Raw genomic sequence first — 18,476 nt, 5'->3', positions numbered from 1 at the left:
TCGCATGGTCAGGCTCCCATAGATGCTGCTCTGATCCTGCCCCAACCTCTCTTACTAACTGAGCTGATCTCCTCACATTGAGTAAACTCCTCCTAACTTCCACAGCACTCTTTTGTGGCTGCAGCAGGTGCCGGAATGTACTTCTCTCCCCTGGGATAACCTGCGCATTAGCACACAGGGAGATGACCCGTAGGCTACCACAGAATCTTCACTCACCTCCTTCCTTGTGACGCTTGAAGGGACATGTTCACACTGACGGCTTCTTGGTCTTGCCTAGCATTGCAGCGCGCATGCGCTGCTTGCTCTGCGAAACTTATTGTGGATGAGGAGAGTTCAGAAGGGGACTTGAAGCTCCGCCCCTCATTTTCATTGGCTTGTGTCATCGTTTATGTAAAACGGTGGTCTCAGATTGAAATGGAGGCTTTTTGGTTTCCGCCCTTTCCCCTATTTCGTCCGGCCCATCTGGATTGGGTCGTCTGCTTTTCGGCTGTCGTAAAGGAATTTCTTATCTAAAGGAGGTGTGTTATATAAACAAGCCGTGAAACAAAGGATCTAGTCCGGATGGGCCGTCCCAAAAGGAGACAGGACGGTAACAAAGAAGCATTGTTTGGAGAGCTTGTTTTATTAGTGATACCTTAGCGCCGTGACACACCGTGAGAAGCGAGAACAAACAAATGTGAGACCAAAGAGAACATAACGGATTTCAAGCAAGGCACGTATAGACAAGGGAGGAGAGGATTGTATATATGTATTTATAAATCACTCACGCAAACAAATTAATTTTCAATGGCATTACATTTATAGCATGGAACACCAAAAAGTTATTAATTTGTCCTCGGAAATAAAGACACATTGTAGGATGAAAGTCTCTCACATTTGGGGTTTTCTGTTAACTTTAAATTTAAATTGTGTAAAAATGGCTGATATAAAGTTACGTTTTTACGTTTGTGACAAAGACAAGTTCAAATTACTTGACATTAAAGAAAGAGGATTTCTGTGTTCAGTTAGGTAGCAGCAGAACTGGCCATCGAGCGCCGCTGGAGGCTCGGCGCTGCGTGAGAGAGAGGCAGGAGTGAGGCCGGCAGAGAGATCACGTGGCAGGAAACAGTTGCCAGCTGCTGTGTGCTGCACTGGTTGTACTGTTGTACAGTGAGACGGGGAGCGAAGGCTGTATCAGAGGGGCCGCCCTATGGCAGATGGTGAGTGGATGCAGTGAACCCATAGGGAGGGAGGCCTCCTACATGCAGGTCCGTACGGAGGGCATGTGAGAGAGTCGGACACTGAGGAGAGGGCACCCCTTTCACGGAAGATGAGTACAGTCCTGCGGCTCGGGGACGGTGCGCTATCAAACAGGCGTACATCATTAGGCACGAGAAAGCACCACTGAACATTCCCTGGGGTTGTGGTGTAGTGGGATGGGTGGGAGAAGGAAGGCAGCACGTTCAGTTTTCCAGGAGCTTCAAAGCGTCATATTGTTCTTCCCTCCTAGAAACTTGTTTCACCCTCCGGTAGACCTCAGTGGGCTCAGTATCCCAGCAAAGCTTACCCACGCGCTTGCAATAAAAGGTCCACCACTCCTCGGACTTGTGGCACTGCTACCTCCCTTACAACTCACCCTAGTGAAAGGTATGAGCTGCCTTGATGGTATGGTGGGTAAAAGAACGGTGGAAAACACTGTAGTTCATAAAAGAAAGGACATACATCGGGACCGTACATACTGCCTCACCGCATCATTGTATCGGAGGTTCTATCCAAAACTCATGACAGAGGCAAATGTCTTCCCCAGAATGTTGCACCTGCACATTCCAGAGCCAGAGTGCTGTTTGTTTTCATGCAGAGTCATCATGAAGGGACCCACGCTGTTGGGAGTGAGTGGGTATGTCGAGATGCCTCGGTACATCAACACAGCGTGAGCCTTGACTGCAGCTGCCTCTGAAGAATACCATTCACCAAAACTCAGAATGAATTCACACAGATGTTCTGACTAGAGGGGCCACATTACAACACCCCTGGCAGGAAAAGGAAATTCAAGTTAATACAAATAATAGCCATCTAGTGTTTTAAGTGCAACACTGTTCTGGCTACAATGCGAAGTAGAGCTAGGAACTGCCTTCTGTTCCTCAGTTATTGAAAATCCCAAGTTCACCCTCTGTTCCCCTCATGCTTTCATGCTCATTCCAACATTTCATTTGAGTCCTCATCACTTCAATTTTCATGGACATCATTCTTCCTAGATCCTTTTTTCATGCTCTTTTCTGTGTTCATATTTGTATTGTATTCTCTTCCGTGCATCTCCTTTCCCATAAACCAATGACATTCCCATACGCTTCTCAATAAGTAACCTCTGTACTTAAATTCCATGCTCCATGGACCTGCGAAATATCAGTGTTTTAACCATTTCAACCTTACAAAAAACAACCAGTTCCACAGGAGCAACCATTACCTTATCCACACACCAAGTAGTATTGACACATTTACTATAAAGCATGGCTGCCCCCGCTCTGATTACTGCCCACTGGCTTTCTGTAGTGCCTGCAGAGCCTCCCAGAGTGTAGACGTGCCCAGTCAGGGTGGCCAGTCTCTGAGTGGGTCTATAATGTTCATGATTATGTTCCCCCAAGTGATGAAATCATCCACACCCCCTTCATTCCTGCGAGTGAGCTTAATATGTTGTTCATCTGCGATCTCCCATTGTAATAAGTCCGCCAACCAAATTTTTATATCCGGCACGCTAGCCACCTCCCAGTGTATACCTATCATTCTCTGCATCAGCACCAAACTCAATGCGAACATTCGAGTTTTCATTTGAAAGTGTTTCCAATGTGGTTGCACCCCTTGTAAAAAATAAATAGTACCATTTACAATACCGATAACTCACACTAGTATAAATGCAATGCAATAGATTTCGCAGTCAGCCTCCAGCCTAAGCCAAAGCATGTGCTTTTCCTCGCAAGGGGAACCCGCGCATGCACTCCTCAGGAGATGGAGTTTTATCCTCTACCTCACTGGAGCGGGCCTCCTAGTCGCAGGACAGTCACAGTAACTCTTTGATTTCCATACTAAACCACCATAGCCAACTATCACTCCCTTCCTATTTGTTTTCTTTGTTTACATACTGAGTAACTCGTCTACCCCTTCTTCAGAATATGATTTGGTTGAAATATATGGGTGTCTCAACTCCAGTGCTCTCCAGTACTCCATTTACTCTGCTGTTTATGACGGTCTTTCAGGCACTGTTTACAGTAAAACCGCACCGTCCCGTCGACCAGCTCTTAAAATGGAGAGCTTTTATTTGAATGTAGTTCACAATCCCCGTCCCATTCCACAAAATGCCCGTCCCATAGAAGACCTAAACCTGAACTGGACTTTCCGGGTATTGGAGCCAGCATATAAAGGTTATTGAGTAAATACATAATAAACTACTTTGAGGTTAACTAAATGACTGCCTCCATATGGGTGACAGCGTGTTTTATGCAGGCGTGTTTGTAGTCCTGGCTAGCAAGGTGTGAGGGAAAGTTTTGGTGGCAAAGCTGTCCATTTTCAGTGTTAAACAATTGTACTGAAAAATATGACTGTTGAGGTAAACATTGCCAAGAAGAGCTCGTATTACGTTGTGTATATAGTGCTTTTATTATTGTAAACAAAAGACTTTGCAGAGGATGACCGAGTGGGAATCTGAGTTCATGAAGTATTTACTGATTAAGAACTATTTTGAGTCGTTGAATTAGACACCCTTCTGTAGTAGTTTTTATGCTGTATCGGACACATACATTATATTGTGAGAGAAAGGTAGTTTTTCCCATCACTAGCATATTAAGGCTGCCAATCGGATGCAAGGAAAATGGCCAGTTTGACAGCTGCTGAGGTGGATAAAAACAGCATTGTCAGTGTTCAACTGGCCTTGGTACCACTGCACCTGCGGCAACAGTAGTAGCTATTGCCTCCCCAAAATATTTGCTGGGGACGACGAATCCTCGAGTTATTTTTCATCATCAAGTATTTAGTAAAAATATAAACGCTGGGGGTAATATGAACAAATACCTGTTCTGGTATGACAAAGCAGCCCCTGTTTTCAAAATGGAATGTAAAAAAAAAAACCCTTAAAAATCTTGCGTTAAAAGGCTTTTCATAAGGAAAGACTTGGTGGCAGATTTACAATTACTGGCGCATCCCTGCAAATTAGCAGGGATGCGCCAGTAATTGTGCGCCGCAGCTCCGTCACCCATGATGAGCCGCATTTACAATACGGCGCACCATGGGGCCAAAACGGCAAAGATGCGTCACGCATCTGTGCCGTAAAGGCGGCGCATTGCTGTGCGACGCAGCTCCAGCAATGCTCTGGGGGGCCTATTCTTTCAATGCTGCCTCAAGCCTTACGCCTGCTTCAAGCAGGCGCAGGGTTTTGATGCAGCATTAGCCTAAAAGTGACTGAGTGAAATCTTGTAGATTTCACTCAGCCACTTTTAGGAGGCGTTCCTGCGCAGAAAAGCCCCCCCCCTGCGCAGGAACGCCTCCTTATGGCGCAGGGCTTTGCAACGTGACACATCTCCCAGATGAGATGAGGTGTTAAGTCGGTTGGATGACGAAACATGCCATAGAACTCGAACATCTGCCTGCTTGATGTGTATGAATAGAGATACTATTAGAGCATGAAGGTGCCCTGTTGCCTGTGCAGCAAAAGTAAACCTGATGAGATTGGTCGACTTTTTAAGTTATGCAAGTCTTAGTGTATTGTTTGCTGTGTAGCCACGAACTATTGTTTTAGTAAACATTCGATATAAATCTTTGTTTGGCAAGAACAGGTTGTATAAACATTGGCGGGCACTCAATTTGCCAGCACTAGTTGTTGAAAAGCCTTCTCCTATTTCTTGTAAATGATCATGCTCTAACCACTGTCTGCTAAATGGACCCCCTGTCCCTTCTACATCTTAGCATCCATTTAAAAACAAAGCCTTTCATCAGAGCAGTTTGGCCACAAAAGCAAACGGTGGAAAGCTAAAAAAACATATATAGATAGTCAGAGTGTGGAAGAGAGGAAGAGGATGGAGAAGACAATTAAATCAAACAAAACGTGTGGGTTGTATAAGCTACTTATATAGCATGAACCTACCCAGAAGGCAGCTAAGGGCTGTACATTGTCAAACACAAGCATACATTCAACTAGTTATAGGAGTGGAAGTTGGGATGTGGACGGTTAATGTACTGTGAAGTAGTGGTCTTTAAAGAGGTGAGCCTTCAACTCTTTCCTAAATTGGAGCACCATTTGGTTGGTCCTGGTGATTATGGGGAAGTTTTTCCGAATTCTGGGTGTACAGATGAAAAAAGACTGCTGTCTTGTTTCTTCTTATTTCACATTTCTGCAGTATGATGTGTCCTGGCTGCGGGTGTGCAGAGAACCGACAGAGCGGGTGAGCTTGTCTGCAACATATGTAGGCGTGCTGGTTATGATGGCTTTGTAAATGATGCAGCTGGTTTTGAAGATGGTGCAAGCCAGCAATGGGAGCAGATAGCCTTTCATGAGGATGCGGGCGATGTAATCATATTTCTTCAGTCCCTAGATGAGATGTGCTGAATCATGTAGGATGTCTTAAGGGGTGCCAGTGTGGAGCCTGGGAGGCCCTGGAGTAGGGCATTACCACGGTACTGAAGCAAGATCTTAAGTCACTTCTGGAAGGATCTTTTGACTTTAGAAGAGAGAGATGGTACAAGGCGCATCTTTTTTAGTATTTCTTTTGGCAATGTGTTTCTTGAAGATGAAGTTGGTGTCCATGGTGAATCTACGTGACTTGGCATTCAGTGTAATTTGGGATTCGAAGCCATCAAGGTCCCCGTGATTGAGCCAGGTTTGTACTGTTTCTGGTTTGTTGTTCTTGGCAAATAACAGAATTCTGTCTTGATTGGATTGAGCTTCAGGAAGGTGCTGGACTTCCAGGGCTGGATAATATGTAAGCAGTGTTTGAGACATTGGATGTCTAAAGCAGAGGAAACTTTCAAGTAGAGTTGTGTATCATCAGAAAAATGGTGAATCTTGATGCTCATCTCTCTAAGTAGCGCACCAAGCAACTTCATACAAAGGAGACCATACGGATCTTTGTGGGTCCCTACAGATAAGAATTTTCTTTGCCCTGAAAGTGCCCATGTGCACAAACTTGTGTCTGTTTGAAAGGTAGGAGGAGAACCAGTGAAGAGCATTACCCGTGAATCCCATTCAGCACGCCAGGGTGCACATGAAGATAGGGTGATTGACTGACTGTGCTAAAGGAAGCTGAGAGGTCCAGTAGAATCAGGAGGCATGGATCATCTGTGATGAAGAGGGCATTGTCTGTGAATTGTAAGGTGGCATTCTCTGTGTTGCATTATGATCTGTAACCAGTGTGGTATTTGTGCACGAGATAGTTACCATTGATCTGATCATGGTATTGACACTAGACTGCTTTTTCAATAATCTTGCAAATGAATGGTAGGTGTCTGATGGCCCAGTAGTTGGCGAGGTCATCAAGATCTAGTATAGGTTTCTTTAGGAGTGGGAGAAGCTGACCTGTCTTAAGAGCTTTTGGGAATATGGCTTAAGTGAAGGAGCCATTGGCAATGGTAAGTAGGGGTAAGAGAGCACCCGCAGAGAGAACTTTGATGAAGGATGATAGTAAGACATCATCTTCATAAAAAAATAGCTTTGAGGGAGTTGAGTATATCAGTGAGATCTGGGACATATAGGGCTTTGAAGGCTGACCATTAGGGAATTCTATGGGAAAAGATGGATGTAAGAGATGAATCAGTCTTGGTGTTGTTGTTATCCTGTCGGCTCTTATATTTTTTTTGTCACTGAAGAAGAGGTCGATGGCATTTCACTTTTCAGTGGAGTAAGAAATAGTTGCATCCGGCAAGGGGTTGATGCAGTGCTTGATTTTCTTGGACAGAATTCTGCTTCTGATGGTGTCTTCATTGTTATATCTTTGCAACCAACGTTAGGTTAACTTTTTTAAAGCCAATATGATCATTTTATTCTACATTAAAACTTACTTTATCACATTTACATAATTTCTTTCGGGGGCATACAATAATCTGAAAAAGTAGGCTGTTACCATTATATCCATATGACATGTATATTTAAAAAAAACGAAAACAAATATGTGATCTTGATAAGATAATGCTTTTATTTGTCAAGCTCATATTTTTGATAGGTACATAGGCAATTTCTTTACTGACCTGTATAATATTGAAAACTAGCGCTGAGGCTTCATAGTTATCCTTACAAAGGTGTTCCCTCTGTGACATCCTATGTTCTATTTCTATCCCCATGTTTGCTAACACATTTTTTCCTGTAGAACCACTAAATATGTTACAGGCTTACCAGAATCCATGCATTGAACACCATTAAAAGCAGATTGTTTGTCAAATTACATAGCTTTTTCTTGGTACATTCTCCCCTTTGGCTACCTTTGTCCCCCTTTTGCAATCCTTTGTAAAAGCTCTCTGTTGACTTCTGTCCCATACATCAGAATCAAAATGAAAGGTACTTACTGTGTATTTTTCTGCATTTGAAAACCTTTATCTTCCCTTACAAGGAGTTTTAACTTAGGCATTGAACTGTGTAGTCTTAAGGTTCCAGCCCTGCCTTTTACTGCTGACAATGTAATCTGCTGATTACTAGAGCACACACTGTGGAAGTGTGTTATCTTGTTGTCTTATAGGGTGTTTGACATCTATAGCCAAGCTAACAAATGGTATTTTTGTCATGAAAAGTAGTTGCAGAAACTGAAGTCTGAAAAGATAGGTTTTCAGTTGGTGCAGCGTGTTTTGCATTTCATCTAGAATGGGCTGGATATTAACCCTTTTTTACCCCCAAACAGGCCAGATTGTGTTTAGAATTGTTCCATCTCGTGCTGCATATTACTCAGCATTTGTTTCTCTTGATTTCTAAACAGTATCTTTTGAGGGTGCATTGCGGCACAATGCTGCATGTTAAAAGGCCCTTCTCTTCTCTTTAGATCTTCCCAGGAACGTTGGATGTTACTACAGATGGGCAATCTTTCTGTAAACATATATGTGCCTACCCTCTAGATGCTGTAATTCAGTAAGGAAATGAGAGATTAGATGGGGAAATTATTTAGTTCTTCTTGAAATTATATTTAGTACCATAAAGTTGTTCTACTCAAAGCTGTCTCTGACCAGTGCCACCTCTGAAACATAATATATTTTTATATGTGCTGCTCCCTAAAACCATAGATTCTTATGGAAAAAAATCCGTGAGCATGTTCCTTGATCGGTCTAATGTTTAATTATTTTGCTCGGATGGTATGAGGCATCCGAGAAGCCTCAATCCATCAAATCAAGGACAGAGAGTCACCAGAGGTGATGCACTCCAATGCATCTTTCTTTTTTTCTATATATCAGAGACCTTTAGATGCTTTCTGAATTTGTTGCTCGACTTTGATTTATGCTTTTTACTGCAATTTCTTTGCTCTGTAGCTACGAAATTCCGACCCCGTTAACTCCTCATATAAAACTTCAAATTAAGTTGTTTTGTCTGTACAAGCATCGCTTGTAGGTGTCCGAATCCCAAGGAGGTCTGGGGGCTCAGTTATGACGCCATAGGACTTCTCTCTCATGCTTTTTAGGTTTTGCTTACACACAGTTTTTAGCTGTGTTATTGCAAAAGTCCTTTTGAAGACCATACCAAAAACTTGCAGTTGTCTTCGAGCCCACAAATTGCTTACCATTGGTTGGCTTTATTGTCTCTTTCATTTGCTTACATCTTATTTGATATCTTTCCTTCAACTGCTTGTTGTGGTTCCTCCCCTTCAGCATAGCCTCTTTCCCATCCTTTTGTTTGGCTGCCTTGTGTCCTTCCAGAGCTCACATTTGGGGAATTACATTTTTTCTTTTTCGTTACATACATGAGTTTTCTTGCTTTCTCTTGTGTGCTGCTCTCTCCTCAAATAAAACCACCATTTGTGGTTGAAGAAGCATGTCCCCACATCTACAGAATGTCATGGTTGTTCCGTGTCATTGTGCTGCCTTTTTATAGAGACTATTGGCTTTGCTGATGCTTGTTAATTCTATGCTGCGATGGTCAGAATGTAGAACAAGTCCATAGGTTTTGAGGTACCTCCTTTCAATCACAAAGCTAATACATTGACTTGTACTAAAAGGTTATGTATCACAATATTGGACACTAAAATATTGTGATGTAAAAATATCTTTGCCTTAATATCAACTATAAAAATATCCGCTTTTTGCTCACCCTTTGTGAAATTTTGACAGCAAATATATCAATCAAAAAATTTATCCAAGCAAAAAAACTAAGAAAATTATAGAAAATTCTAATATTGTTAACAATCAATATAGCACACATTTCCAATGTATCAACACCAAAACATTTCTGTATCAAAATTAAAATATCATACTTTAAAACATATTGATTAAAAAAGTACCCTTGCAGCTCAAGCTAAAGACAAATCTTCAGAATAAAGAAACACACATATTTTACATTTAATAAACTACAACAAAAAGAAACCTAACTATAAACATGTTTATGACCATTTATGGAAAGAAAATCCAACACATTTTCTTTAATGTTAATAAAACTTACACACAAGATTTACTATTCAGGCATAAACATAAAACCCCTAACTACATAACACAGTACTCACAGTTATGTTGCTATAGCAAATCCTGGAAGGCCATAACCCCAAAATGTGTTTAAAAAAAGGTTTCTTTTTTTTTGGGGGGGGGGGAAGAGTACAAAAATAGGATTCTATATTAAATCAATAGGTACTCTAAAAAATAAGCAGAAACCTGTTTAAAGAAGCAAAAATGTAGGTAAACGAAAATAATAGAAAGTTCGGAAAACTGCAATGCATTTTCCTTAACAAATTCACAACTTAAAAGAAACATCTTCAGTACCTATGTCAAGAAAAAGATGTATTTCCCACCCCAAATCAGCAATAAATTACATGCTATGACATCGTTTATAAAAGTCTATTTACTTGATCAGCTCCCAGTTTTGTATTATAACCACTAACATTTCCTCTGTCCAGCAAGTCATCGGACCCCTATGTTGCATCCAGTCCCCTCTATATTTTATGATGTTTCAAAGTACAGCCTGTAGATCTCTAAATTGATGTCTCTGGGGACATACAGTAATGCATTCCCGTGCCCAGGCCATCACACTCGTTGGGTCTACACTGCATCTGTTTCTTGCAGTATTTCTTTTGGCAACAAGAAGACCTGTATGTAGAAGAGCTAATGTGTATCTATCTGTATGCAGGCCAAAGAGTACGCTCAGGAGGCTAACTTCAGTGTGACTTCAGTCTACCATTCCAGGACATTTTCTAAGGTTTTAAATAGTCCCTGCCAGAAGGGCTGCCAAAATGCAATTCTTACATTTTTTATTAATATTTTTAACACCTAATATAGGATCTATTTGATATATATATATATATATATATATATATATATATATATATATATATATATATATATATATATATATATAATTACATTTTGGGGCGCAGGTACTTTATTCTTCTAAATAAAATGTGAAACAAAAATACGTCCTTCCATACAAATAAAAGTGAACACGTTATGATTATGAATACATCCATCTCTTCTCAACTTGATTATTGCAACTCCATCTGACTTAATCTACCCAATGTTCTGCTGTAGAAGATGCACCTAGTTCAAAATGCCACAGCTCTAATGATGGTAGGTGTTACTAAATGGGACAACATTACTGCCTCTCTCAGCATGTTGCTCTGGCTGCTTGTACATCAATGGATCTTGTGTAAGGCCATATGCTCATTGCACAAAGCTTTACACTCAGTAAGCCGGTCATCCCGTTTTACAGTGTACCGCCCTTGACCCTCTAAAACCCACAGACGAGTGCCTTCTACAAGATCTGAAGGTCACACGCTCTTCAGTTGATGGTAGAGCCTTCTCAGTTGCAGCAGTGTCTCATTGGAGCAATGGTCCTCCAAATATTCGCTGAGCAAGGTACCTACTTGAATTTAGGAAGGCGTTAAAAACCTGGCTGTAACCGCATTAATGGTCCAGCTGGATATAGCTTATTTGTGATTATGATGCCAATATGCCTCTGGTGAATGTCACGATGTATGTATGTATGTATGTATGTATGTATTGCGACTTATATAGCGCACGTATCACCCGAAGGTATCAAGGCGCTTGCTTAGGGAACCCATCCTGGTATTCCCCTGTGAGATACCCCGGCAGGGTATCCACAAGGTGAAAGCCAGGCATCCCGCCGCGAGGGGCCGTAGTGGAGATTAAGCAAGCTATTGCCCAGAGTTGCAGAGTGTGACCCCGTGAGTCGAGTAGGCACTGGAGCGAGAATTGTCGAGTCCGTGGAATTTTGAGCCCGAGACCCGCCGAGGCGGGGAATTGAACCCTGGTCCACGGCCGATCTCAGCTTCCGGGTCTGCCGCCTCTAACCACTGAGCCACGCTATGAAAATTCATATATTGAAATCGATCCCAAGAGACATTGCCACTGATGACAGTTTAGGGTTACTCCATCCATTAGTCTGTTCTCTTTTGCAAATGTTTTATCAAGGTGATGGCAGTCACTGCAGCCCATCTAAGGGAGAAGATATAATCTAATGTAAAACTGCTGGTTTTAAAACCATAGGACCTCGGTTTAAAGTCCTGTTAAAGCACTTAACTGAAATTTGTGTAATTCTGTGCAGATTTTGTAATCTCCCCCTGTGCATAAAACTGTAATCATGCAAAAAAATCACAATTTAAAATATGAGAAATGGAAAGTCGTATAAATGGTAAATCCTCACTTAGGGGCCGATTATGATGGCGGACGGACCTGAGTCCGTCCGCCACCATAGAGTAGGAGGGACCGTCCGCAGGGGCAGCGGCGGTCCCTCCGTGCAAATTACGATGAGACCGCCAGGGTGGCGGTCACATCCTGTATTAATAACATTGCGGCGGGTGCTGCTTCAAGCAGCACCCACCGCAATGTTAAAAATGCATGTAAATGTGGGGGGGTACCATAGGTACCCCCCCATGTGCAACCCCCGACACCCTGGGGGGCCCGCAACGGGCCCCCAAAAGCCAAAGTCCACATGCTTTTCCACGGCGGAAAAGCCGCTGCGGAAAAGCATGTCTCCGTGCAAATCCTAATTTGGCTGACGGTGTCTTGCAGACACCGTCACCAAATAGCCCTCCCCACCCCGCGGATCAGCGGCGGACGGACCTGCCGTCCGCCGCTGGTCCAACCGCAATCCCACCGCCATCCTAATCTGGCGGTGGGTGTTCTATGTGGCTGCGGCGGTGAATCCGCATACTTCGGGCCGGCGGTGGCTTCCGCCGGCCCGGAGTATGCGGATTCACCGCAATCATAATGAGGCCCTTAATGTGCACAGTTTTGCATTGTCTCCAAGCAACTATTATAAATGTACTTTACTGTTACTCCCCAAATAGGTTTGCACTATGTAAATACCAAGGCATACATTTTCTGAGTAGAGAGCCACGTGTCTTTTTATCAGGGTACCTCTATCACAAAGCTGCACAGTTGCATGATTTTGGCTATTTCCAGAATTTACAGAAGTCTTCCCTGGTGCCGGCTCTGACTTTGAAACAGCATCTTCAGCTAATTGGAGTATTCAAAAAGACACTTCCCTGTTCTACATAGCTTTCAAACTACTGGTAGCTTTCCAGCTAAATGTAGTTGAGCGTATTAACTTAGAAGCTTTTGCTCGGTTGACTTCACATATGTATATCAACATTCAAAAACATGTATTGGAGACAAAAATGTGTGCATTAGAAGAACTTGGACGCTGTCGCTTGGAAATATTTGGTTGAATTTTCAAAGTATAGTCAAAGCTTATATTTAAATGATAAATTATGCAGCATCTCGGAGCCTTATTTCTAATAACAATACCTTGGCGCCATGGCCATTGCAGGTATGGCTGTTCAAATCAACAAAACCTTTTATTGTATGATTAATTAAAGTAGTTAACAACTTTAAAATTCAGATCAGACATTACATTAAAAAGTAAGATTTTTTTTTACCTGTTTAGAGGCATTCCACACTTGTTTAGACTTTTTGACATAACTGCTGACAACCATGCCTGGTAAGGCTGGCTTAAGTACTGGTGGCGCCCGGTGCGACCTTGTTTGTTGGTGCCCCCCCCCGATTACCTCCTTCTCCACGGATTCCCTCACTGCCCCCCTTTAACAGTGCACCTCAAGTTACTATAACCACTCACTCTCTCATGCATTTCTTTTGTTTTGTAGCACCACTCATACCAGGAATGTGTCACAGCACTTTACATCACATACACATTACACAGAGACAATGAATCCTAAGTGTGTAAATCAGTCTATAGGAAATGTTACATCAGACAGAGGACTATAAGGTGTAGAAATCACAAGCCATCGATAATGGTAGATCGTATAATTTAAGAGTGCCTGGTCTGTCGAAGCACATACTCTGAATTTAAAATTTAACACCATAGTTGGGGTTGGCTTTATTAATAAAAATTGATTTCTACCGAAGTGAACCCTTTTTGCAACATTAGGATATTGAAAGACTGTGGGGGGGAATCATAACACTCTAATCTGTTTCTTGCAGTTTGCATGTAGCTCTTTGAATATAGTTAATAACACACTGTTCTATATTAGGATTTAAAGTTATGAACTGCAAGTAACAAAAGGAGCTTTCTGAAAGAAGCAGCAACGCACTGACCTATTTACATCGTATGCACTTTTAAAAAACAACTCTTTTTATTGTAATTAACATTATAAAGGTGTACTTCTTCCAGATGATACTTGTACATCATTAAAAATTCCAGCACTATACATTTCCAGTACAACATTATAGCATTATACATTACACAAAGATCGTGTCCAACACCCCATCCATCCCACGTCTCTTAACTCCTAAAGGTCTTCTTCCAAACCCTCATCTACCTGATCCCGCAGTGCGTCACAGATATTGCCCCTGAACACATTCAATGCCCCCCAAATCTTGTTCCATATCCTGGGGCAATCACGATTAACAAACACCGTTCTTTCTGTAATCATTGCCGTATCCATGTCCGTGCACCATGCGGTTAGCTTCGGTACCTCCGCCGCTCCCCATTTCTGTGCAATATTATGCTTTGCAACTATTAACCCAAGGGTGGCCCAATCCTACATAGGGTGAGTAAGGTCATTCGGCTCCCATACATTTTATAAACTTCTAGGCTCTGGCAGAAGTGACCACCCCCTCTTGTGATATTGTTCTCATTATTTGCACACAGTACTCCATGATCTTCGGACATTGCCATATGGTATGGTAGAAATTTCCCTCCTCCTCACATCTCCGTATCGTATGCACTTTTTGATCTGCATGGTGCATGTACTTTGCAGCAGGCATTTTAACACCTTGTGCTACTTTATGATGAGTCAACACTTATACTAGACACAACTCTGATCTCTTTGCAGCAGGTCCATCAATCACCAGAGTTATCTTGACATTTTTATTGTTGCCTGAAAATTGCTGGAGGCAAAGAACGCGGCAGCAGGTGCTTTTGAAACCGTATTGTACTTGAAAAAGCCCCAAAGTCAGCTCCCTGTGCTGTTGTACCGATCGCATAGCCCTAGAGCCGTCCTGAATGCCTGGTGGAACTATGGTTCCTGCGAAAATGGCCACTGATATAATCTTGTCTTATGTGGTCACTATATAGACACTAATAATATTAGTAGCTCAGGAAGATTTTCACTGAACAGAAGTATCTCTTACTAAAGAATGGGCTGTAGACACCCTGGTTTAGACCATGCTTTTTTCCTCCCTTATTTGCTTTTTCAAACAGTGGGTGACTTTTCTCAGCCTTTTCTGGGTCACAGAGTCTTGCATTTTTCTGGCATGAGAGGCAGGGTTGTGGTTGATATTCTTCCATTGCAGCCTTTGCTCTCACTTGAATGATTCCTTGGGAGAGCTTTGAGAAGAGGTAACTTTCACCACTGCCGAGCAAAGATCTGGAATTCTATATGCCTATGGACAGCCTCACAAAGAGTGAGGCAATTTGTATGAGTTGTAGTCTCATACAACGTTGGTTCGAGATTCCTTCCTCACTGAACGATGCTCTATGGTTTGCATATCTTTAGTTCCACCTCAGTGGAATCTTACTTTAGTTCTTGATATATTGATAGGTGCTCCATTTGAACCCCTGTATTTTTGCTCATTAGATAAGCTGAACGTTGGTGTGAGCTCTGCTCTGTGTAGTTGGCTGGCTGCTCTCACTTCTTCCCCAGGCCGGCTAGTAGCTGCTGTGGAATATTTCATATATGTAGAATCTATGGGCAGAACTGTACAGGAAGAAGTATTATACATATGGGTGAGCAGCATATGTTCCACTGAATACTCTAATCTCTATTCTGTGTACTTTGCCTTCCCATAGATTATTGATCTCTTTATTTATGGCTCTCATTCAGTGAATGGTGATTGAGTTTGATAATGGTTTCAACACTTGTTCTATTTGTTCATTCTTTCTTCAATTCATCTGTTTTTGGGCTCTGTAATGTCGAAGAAATTGACCTAAACTATGTAAAAATGCCTTGAGCTCTATGCACCCATGATCAAGTCAAGGTGTCAGACAACAAATTACGAGAACTGCACTGTAGGATTTTCCTGCAGGTAGCTGCAATTCAGTGTAATCATATTTTATAGGCGTTCGTGTGAAAAGGCGTGATTCATACCACGCCTCTGCAGACAAAGAGATAACATTGAACTTCTAATCAGCGTAGCTTGATGACCGCGCCCGCCCACGATTAGCGTTTTGAATGGTAACAAGGACTTTGCACTTGCTTCTTACATCATAGAGCGATAATGGAGGCTCGATAGAGTGTGTGTCTGTGGAAGTCACGTTTAGTGAAAAAAGTATTGTAAATTGAAAAAACTGTCAGATACCTGCAGAACTATATTTCTCCCACTGTAAGTTGATGATCGCGGAAAATGAAGACGTGTAGCTAGAGGAAGGAAGCTAAAGGCTTGCTCAGCAGCACATGTTGAACCGCAGGAGGAGTTCTGTCTAATATGGAACAATATCCCTATAATGAGGGGCCACATAAAAATAACAATAGACAATATAATGTTTATTTCAGAGGGCAATCCCAGTGATATTTTGTATTTCCACCATAATATTCAGTAAGGATTTTTCTCCTGCTCCCAGTTACATCCTACAATATTTTAGAAGTTGAAAAGACAATTAAAAGTCATATTCTGAATTTCTCTCTTTCCAAGCCGACAAACTACTTTAAAAGCTGTTAAATCGGAACTTTGGATGACTGTAGTACACATGCATGCAATGGTCAGGCAGTGCTTAATTTGGAAACGAAAGCCTGTCCGAAGCTCCTCTGAGAAGCCTGATGCCGGTGCAATAATCGTCGGCACTAGGCATACCAAGGCTGGAAGTCTTAAATCCCCTCTTGCCTCTTTAGGTTTAAATCTTTTTATTGGTTTGAAAGAGAAAAAGGGCAAAACAAGATGCCTCAAGCAATGATGCCCAGTTAGCGGGACATAGGCAATTAAAACGCAGCATAGTACATTAAGTATAATCAAGAAAAACAACCCTCCGCCCGCTCGACCCTGACACTACCGTGGAAGTTTTTAAGGCTGACAGCAAACAAATTAGTGACCCTGAGGCTGGGTGGTATCTTGCGATAGAGCAGAGAGGCGCAGTAGGTGCATGTACCTAGGGTGATGAAAGGGCACCACAGTTCCACCAAAGAGGCTCCCTCACCCTGGAAGGAGAAAGAGATATGCTCCATACCCAGCAAGTACCACAACCTGTGCAGCCACCCCTTTATCGAAGATGCCCTATCCAAGCCCCATGTTGACAATATATTCTGTAGTGCCGCCCCCAGGCCTTAGCGTTGAGCACTTTGCACGCTAGATAAAGGATCACAGTGGCATTGTAGGTATTCCTCTTTGGCCAGATGTTCACAAAATCTCCTTTCTGCAGATGTTATCCACTTACCACTGTCTTTTCTTGAAACGTCCCTGCCCAGCTGATTATACAGTGGAGGCTTTTGAACCAGTCAAACCTACTTGACCCCATCTCAAAGTAGGGTGGAAATATTGAAACTGCAAACACTTTTTTGTTGGGTGGCCTTGTTCATTAGCTATCTCAACCTCAATATGAGCACATCTGACTTATAAAAGGCTAATAATATGAAGTGTCTGTCCAACTTTGTGCTCATCTTCGGTGGTAGTCCCATCTCTTATCTTGATTAGGGAGGATGCATGCCGTCCGAGTGAATGTTTACCCAGGGATATCTTATCTATTTCAAGACGCTCCATTCTATATGAGAATAATTTATTTGAGGAGCCGGGGAAAATGGTGCCCCAATTCATCTTACGAGGGGGGTGGCCTCACATGAGCCACACATTTCTTTTTGTGATTCGAAGGTTAAAGGAGGCCTGAGTATTTTAGATAGTTTTACTGTTCCATCAAGCAGACTGTACATTAATACTGGTGGATTGATCCTTTCGGGCCATGGATAAGCTCTGGCCCCACTTGGGACAGTCCATATTTGGGGTAGGGGAATGCTCAGGATCTGGTAGAGGAGCAGAGACCAGAAATGCCATTTATTATATATTTTAGAACCCTATAAACACTGTGCTCACAATCTGGGGCTTAAGCTGTAGACAACTGGAGTCGGCTGTTGTCCCATCCACACAAACCCCATCCACTTTAACTGCGCTTTTACCCAGGCACTAACCTTGGCCCCTTTGGCAAATGAAGACTGGGGAAATGCCTAAAAATAGCATATTCATTGATGAGACTATCATTACATTGTTTGATAATTGTAAACAGACCTACAATCTGGGTAAAGGAGAAAGATTCCATTATGCATTCTGAAATGAAAACCGCAGCAGCAAAAAGGATCTGTCCCTCTTTTGAGATATTCATTGCTACAACTTCTGACTTGAATTGTAAACTAATACATCTTACCTTAGTGGGAAGAAATCCAGGCTGTAATGAGTAAAATCCTGGCATGTACTATGCCAAATTATATGGCTTTTGTGCTGTTTTGCTATTCCTATCCCCAATCCTAGAACACCAAATAAAAAACACGTAGGTTGATAGTGTGGAATTGTTTAGGGCGACACAATTATCCCTGGCCTCTCAATGGAAGAAAAAAGCCCATACTCGGTGGCACCTGCTGCTCAGGAACATTTTGGCTATGTAGCAGCTATCCCAAATTTGAAACAGTTGTTATAAAGAGTTCGAGGCGGTGTTTTCCCCATTCCTGTCTTTGGCTGTAAAACAGATTGCCTATGGTTGGCTTCCCGTCACACCTGAATGCGGTAAATCTGTGCGATTATTTTGAAGCTTGTAGGGGGAACTCTCAACTCTGTTTACTTTTCTTGGTGTTTAATGAGAGTAAAAGGTCTAACCTTCCCCAGGATTTACTTCTTGAACAGTCAGGATTTGTTCTACAGTTGTATGTTTAGGTGTA

At 42.3% G+C, this 18,476-nt stretch overlaps 1 protein-coding gene across 2 annotated transcripts in view; it reads left to right on the top strand.

Annotated features, from left to right (window-relative positions):
• Window positions 1–18,476, top strand: part of DHRS11 (dehydrogenase/reductase 11) — a 554,518-nt gene that overhangs the window by 50,640 nt on the left and 485,402 nt on the right. The window lies entirely within an intron of this gene.

This window comes from Lissotriton helveticus, chromosome 3_1 (genome assembly GCF_964261635.1).
Source record: "Lissotriton helveticus chromosome 3_1, aLisHel1.1, whole genome shotgun sequence".
NCBI lineage: Eukaryota > Metazoa > Chordata > Amphibia > Caudata > Salamandridae > Lissotriton > Lissotriton helveticus.
The sequence above is the reverse complement of the archived record's forward strand: the minus strand, read 5'-3'. Positions and strand labels throughout refer to the sequence as shown.